Source organism: Colobus angolensis, unplaced genomic scaffold (assembly GCF_000951035.1).
Source record: "Colobus angolensis palliatus isolate OR3802 unplaced genomic scaffold, Cang.pa_1.0 Scaffold58, whole genome shotgun sequence".
Lineage (NCBI taxonomy): Eukaryota > Metazoa > Chordata > Mammalia > Primates > Cercopithecidae > Colobus > Colobus angolensis.
In genome coordinates, this window is record NW_012119376.1 from 4,470,335 (window position 1) to 4,477,120 (window position 6,786).

Below are 6,786 nucleotides of genomic sequence, written 5' to 3' on the forward strand. Positions count from 1 at the left end.
TGGCGTAAACCCGGGAGGCGGAGCTTGCAGTGAGCTGAGATCCGGCCACTGCACTCCAGCCTGGGTGACAGAGCAAGACTCCGTCTCAACAAATCAAAAAAAGACCACATGTAATATGACACCACAATTACAAACGAAAAACCAAATTGATATTTTATTTAGAAATATCTAAATAGGTTAAAATTTTTTTTTCAAGTGGCGTGGTAATGATGCATGCAAATACAAAATCTAGGTAGTGGTTATTTCCCAACAAGAAAATGGGAAGGTGGGATTGGATTAAACCATGGTAATATTTTGTCTTAGGAAGGGGCATGAATTCATGGATATTTGTTTTCTTATTATGACTAATAATAATCTATGTCTATCACATAAATATCATATGTTTAAATATTACATAATAATAAAGTATTTTATCAGAGTCAAAGGACTGTAAGATAGAGAAAAGTCTTGGAATTTTTCAGCATTTAGATGGCAGTTATGAATATGTATGTATGTAAAATTTCCTCTAGTGAGATCATGGAGACAAAGAGGATGAGTACAATATCCCAGAAATACCCAGCTGTAATGAGTGAAGAGAGGAATCCATTAGTAAGGAGTCAGGGAGAAAGCTGGAAAACAGGCAGCAAATTGTGCCTTGAAGCAAGGGGAATAGAAATATAAGAATCATCAACAATGCAAAATGAAGCAGAAACATCTAAGTTTGGAAATAAGACATTAGATTTACCAATTAATAAGGATGCTGTTTGGCATATCGTCTGCATTACAGTTTGAGGAATGAGGTAACTAATGGGAACGACTCATGCAGATATTGATGAAGAAGTTCATATTAATAATTGATTTAGTATGGCTAGGATTGCCAAAACAGAGTACCACAGACTGGGTGATTTAACAACAGAAATATATCTTTCACATTTTGGGGTACTAGAAGTCTAAGATCAAGGTGTTGGCCGGGGTGGTTTCTTCGGAGGATTGGATTAGGCCCCATCCTAATAGCTTCATTTTAATTTAATCACCTTTTTAAGGGTCCTCCCTCCAAATGCCATCACATTCTAAATTACTAGGGTTTAGGGATTCAACATATGGCTTTTGCGGGGGTGGGGAACACAGTTAAGTGCATTAACAAGGGTCTTGTTTTGGGTATCTCCAGATATGCCAAAAAACTTTTAGTCAGCTGGTGCCTTCTATCAATTAAAAATTATTTTAACTATTGAACCCAATTCTTGTTCTGATCCCTCATTTATTAAAACAGTCATTTAATTCCTATCACTGTAAAAATTATATTAATAGGGATTAAAAGACCCCTTAACTTATTCGTAAGAAAGGATTTAATATTCAACACATCTCACAAAATGACCAACATATCATAATGCTTGAAGAGGGTATATAGTAATTGTTATAATTATTATTTTTTCCCTTCTCCAGACAATCTAGCGATGCCTCTCCAGTATCATGAACATTTCTTTTCTTACGTTTGAATGGTATTTTTGGTGTATGTTTGTTTTAGGGGTGGAATATGAAATAAAGCATTCTTGACAGGTGCCCCGTAGATATTCAGGATATTGCTCAGCAGGTCAGTATATTGTGGCTAAGGAGAAATTGTACCTCATTATGTTAGTAAGTTCAGAGCCTAAAAGCACATCACAATGGAGTCAAATTAACTTCTCATTGTCATGTAAGGCATGATATAATAACAGTCAAGTAAAACTCTTTTTTTTTTTTTTGAGACGAAGTCTTGCTCTGTCACCCAGGCTAGAGTGCAATGGCATGATCTCGGCTCACTGCAACCTCCGCCTCCTGGGTTCACACCATTCTCTTGCTTCAGCCTACAAGGTAGCTGGGACTACAGGCACCCACCACCACACCCGGCTAATTTTTTGTATTTTTAGTGGAGACGGGGTTTCACCATGTTAGCCAGGATGGTCTCGATCTCCTGACCTCGTGATCCACCCACCTCAGCCTCCCAAAGTGCTGGGATTACAGGCGTGAGCTACCGCGCCCAGCCAACAGTCAAGTAAAACTCTTAATGCAAAGAGTGTGTTATATCAGCTTGGCTTGGATTGTATAAAAATCTAATTTCAGGTTCAGAGTCTGGACAGGAAAACAAGTGCAATTAGAAATTAATGTTAATCTGATGGTAATATTTCTACAGAGAAACTGATATAGAAGAACATGTCCAAGACTTGAAAATTATATAATAATCACATATGTATTTGAATCCAGAGAGGTTTGATCCTGGAAAGTCTTTTTTCCTAACAGCTTTGACTTTTTGAAGGTCAGAGATTTGGGCTGACATCATGTATCATGTCCTGGATTCCATATAGTGTCGTATACTAGCTGTTGAAATGAGAAATATGAATGCCTGGCCAACAAGTGGGGAGAGGAGAGATATGTGAAGAGGAGGAGCATTAGCACATGACCAGTCCCCAGGGAAAAGCTAGAAACATGGAGTGGTATTTTTAGATACATTACATGTTAACATTACATTAATTTGTTGTGAAGCCACCCTCAAGGATTTTATTATACAGAGAAGAATAATTTCCCTTCCTCTTTCAGTGAAAGTGTTGTTCTAATCTGAGAACTAATGCTGACCAGCTGACAAGGTATTAGAAACTATATTCTCATCCCCTATTCTTCTAAATCATTCTTCTCTGTTATTTTTTTCTCTCTTCTTCTCTATTATTTTTTAGTGTGATCTTAGGCAATTTACTTAATTCTTCAGCTGTTCTCTTTGTATCCTAATTTTCTTTTATAATACTAGTAAGCACATCCACATTCTATTATGCATGCAATATATGGAAAAATCGATAAATGAATTAAATACATCATTCTTGTTTATAAAAAGTTCATATTCAAAAAAAGAAAAAATACAGATTTGGAAGCATCATAAGAGGGTCTTCCAACAAAAATTGCTGAGCAGAAACCAGTTTCTGCCCAATTTCAAAAGGAATGTTTTGATTTGTTGGTTTTCTTTGCATTGTTCATATACTGTATTATGTTAATTTCTTGAGGTCTTGCAATGTACTATACACTGCAGTCTATAACTTATCTTTAATGTGCAGAATGATCATGTCAGCCAAATATTATTTTTATTTTACAAAAGGGGGACAGAATTTTAAGAAATTTAATTAACTTGGCTAAATTTACATGACCAAATTACTCCAACTTTGGGGAGAAAAACAGTTTTGGTAACCTATTTCCTATTGCTTTGGTTAGATTTACTGGCTTTACTTGTTTATTTGTTATGTACTAAGTTTGTACTAGATCAAATATTTGGGGCCAATTTACATGATTTAAAGTAGATCCTACATTTTTGAGTCTTTTAAAATGATTGAATGGCTAGAGAGGAATTGACACAAACCAACTTAGAGTTTCCACCTTTAACTCTCCTGTCCCTCAAAATAAAAAAAAGAATCCTCTCTGTGATTATTACACATTGTGTGCCTGTATCAAAATACCTCATGTATCCCCAAATATATGCACCTACTATATACTCATAAAAATTTGAATAAATAAATGAAAATCATCTTTTTATTTGCCTTTATTATGCATTTGCACAAGGATAAAGAAAAAAGGAAAGAAAAACCATATTTTGGAATAAAATTTATATGTTATAATATGTGTATCTTACAAGACTGAATTTGTACAGGAAATATAAAAATACATAAATAAGTAGTTTTGTATTCTCAGTGCCTAACAAGGTGTTATAGATTCATACTAAATTTTCATTGGATTGAATCAGCACTGATAGAAAATTGAAAGAAGATGATAAGGAGAAGAAAAAGACAAATAATCAATACGGAAGATACTTGTATACATGACAATGGTTTCTAAGTACTGTAAATACTATGCAGAAAGCTGTTGTGTTAAATGCAAAATGACGCTGATCACACCATCATCATCACTATTGCTTGTTTTCAACTCAGCCAAGCAGCTTTCAAAGGCAAGAACAGCTTTACAGCTCCCAGGAATGAAGTGTGGAGCCAAATCTTCCTAGCGCAATAGTCTAATTACACTGAGCATCCAACACACCAGAGCATTCTTTACCCTAACCCAGCAGTAGTCTGTAAATTCAAAGAGGGAAAGGAAAGGGTGCAGAGAGTGGGAGCAAAAAATGAAAGTACCCTTGATGACTACCTAAGCCTCAGGGCTTTGTTGTTGTTGCTCTAGCATACTGTAGCATTTAGAATGTTCCCTCTTCTCGCCTTATATAGACATGACACAGTTTCAAAAATAGCCTGTGCTTTTTTAGACCTTTAAAGACATCATCAATCATTGTCTTCTATGGTAATGCTTCAATTACCCAGGAGGAAAAAAAAAAAAAATACAGTAGCCATGGAACTGACATCCTAATGTGCTGAAAATCAAAACTAAAAAAGGGCAGTGTTTGCATATTAGCAATGTAAGCAGTGCAAGAACTGTGATGAACCATTAATAAGCCTCTCTCATGCTTTCTAAGTATTCAGGAAATGTGCCGCCTGACAGGCCAGATCTTTATAGGATTAGCTTAATGGTTTGTCACTTTCTGCATTGCTTGCTGCCCTTCTGCCTTTTTTATGCTGAACAAAATCGTACAAAGCATTCTGTGTGGCTGAACAAGCCCACTGTTTCTCCATGATAAGCACCCCCACTTTAGACACTTACAGTCCATCCATGTTTAATGACATTCAGCAAGAAGAAGCCCAAGAGCCGTCACCTTCTATACAAATCACGTTGGTTTCTTTCTTACTGCCAAGGTAGTTTCAAACTGGCCACTCCCAAGTGATCACCCAGAATAATGAATACCCTGGGGTACTGTGCCCTCCACTCCACATCATTTGTATCTCTGGGAAATGAACACTTGCTACGTCAGCCTAGAGAGACACACAGGGGCAGCTTGTTTGAATGCAGCTTGTGTCACGCTCCCATATATTGGCCAAGGCGTCCAACATATGTTTGAAAAAATAAAAAGCCATAGCACATACACATATATGATTTTGATCACATTGAGGTGCTTATGTGAACTACTTCTGCAGAAAGAAAAGGTATGAGTGCCTATTATTGAAATAAGCAATTTTTCTGCAGCTCCTTAGGTGAACAAAACATGTTCAGTTTCTACGTTAAAAGGTTGACTGTGGTTTGGAATAGATAACAAATATGAAATATTAAGAGGATAGGTTCCATCTGTTGATAATTTTATTGATACATTTGAGCACACCATTGATATATTGGCAGTAAATATATACTGTGGCATTATTTTTAATATGAAAGATTTCACACTGCAATAAGCCTGTAATTAGAGTTTTCGCATTATCATCTGTAATTGCTTTATATATGTTCACCAATTCCCTTGAGACGTTTGAGGTACCTACTGCTGCACCACTGATTTTATGAAGGTTCATAGTCTGTGAATACCATCAAACTTAAATTTACTTTGTATACCAGGCAAACCCCTAATATATACATCCACAAAATCACATTTGATCTTTGCTGCTGAACACACATATGTACACATGTTATTTGTAGCACTTTAGGTTACTTTTTCTATTGTTTTAATTTGCCTCAAGGGATTGATAATGGGACAAAGAGCTTTTACCACTTAATCACATATTATGAAGCTACTTTGAGTCTGCAATGACTTCTAATGCTTAGTTTGAATACTGTTGTCTGCAATCCATTCTCAATGAACTGCCTATGTTTTAAATAACCTATTTCTGGATATTATGAGACATTTTTCATGGTAATAACTTTTTGAACTTTAGTGACTGGCTGGAAACTTCTACAATGAAGATTTACTATATTTTAGACCATAATGATTTATCCTTAAATTGTACAATTTGGAGTAAGAAATAATTAACATGCATCATATATACATACAAATCAAGATTATTTGATTAGACAAAGTTAACCACTGCTTAATATCTATCCCAATAGTCATGCTAGGAACAGGAACAGTTCTCTACTAAAAACTAAAATACTAAAAGTCTGTGCTAAATACGAAAGTACTATTTTTTTTTTTAATTTTACTAAAGTACTAAAATTTTGCATTCAAAGAAACTGGTACTAATTCAAATTGGTGGCTGCTACAAAGGGCTTGTGATCTAAAAATCAAACAGCATTTATAAGAACCACACAATGAATTTCAAATAATAGAGGTAGATATATAGAAATGGGTATATACATACATATATAAAAGAATGATATATAGATGCATACATATATAAAAGTAGATATAAATATGAAATGTATATTTTTTTCCCCTCAATAGTCTCACTTTCATGAATTTGGGAATATAAACCAGCATCTGGTACAAAAACAAAACAAAAAAACTCAAGATTCTATGAACACTAGTAAGTATTATAATAATGACCACTAAAATATTCCATCGTCTTTTACAGAATGCATCCCAGTGGTTTCTGCCAAGTTCACAAGTCTTCTATTGAGTCATCAGAAAGGATACTTTAAGGCTAGGTTCATAAATGAATGGAGAAAGGAACAATTTCTTACTAGTGGTCTCACTCTAGGAAAAGGAGACAGTTATTATTATCAACATGAAGCTTGAAAAATGTACTTAAACATTTGTCCAAACAGAAGTGTCTCTTTGGAAAGTGACACTTTGTGACTCCCATGGTATCCTGTCTCCATAGTCCACATTTCACCTTGGTCAGCACTGGCCAAAGGAGAAGATTCAAGTGGAAGACTAAGGTGGGAGAAAAATAAGATGGGCATTCAAAAACAAAAACAAAAACAAACCCCAGAGACACAGAAGCATGGAAGATGGTGAAAGAAAGAGAGAGAGAGAGAGAGAGA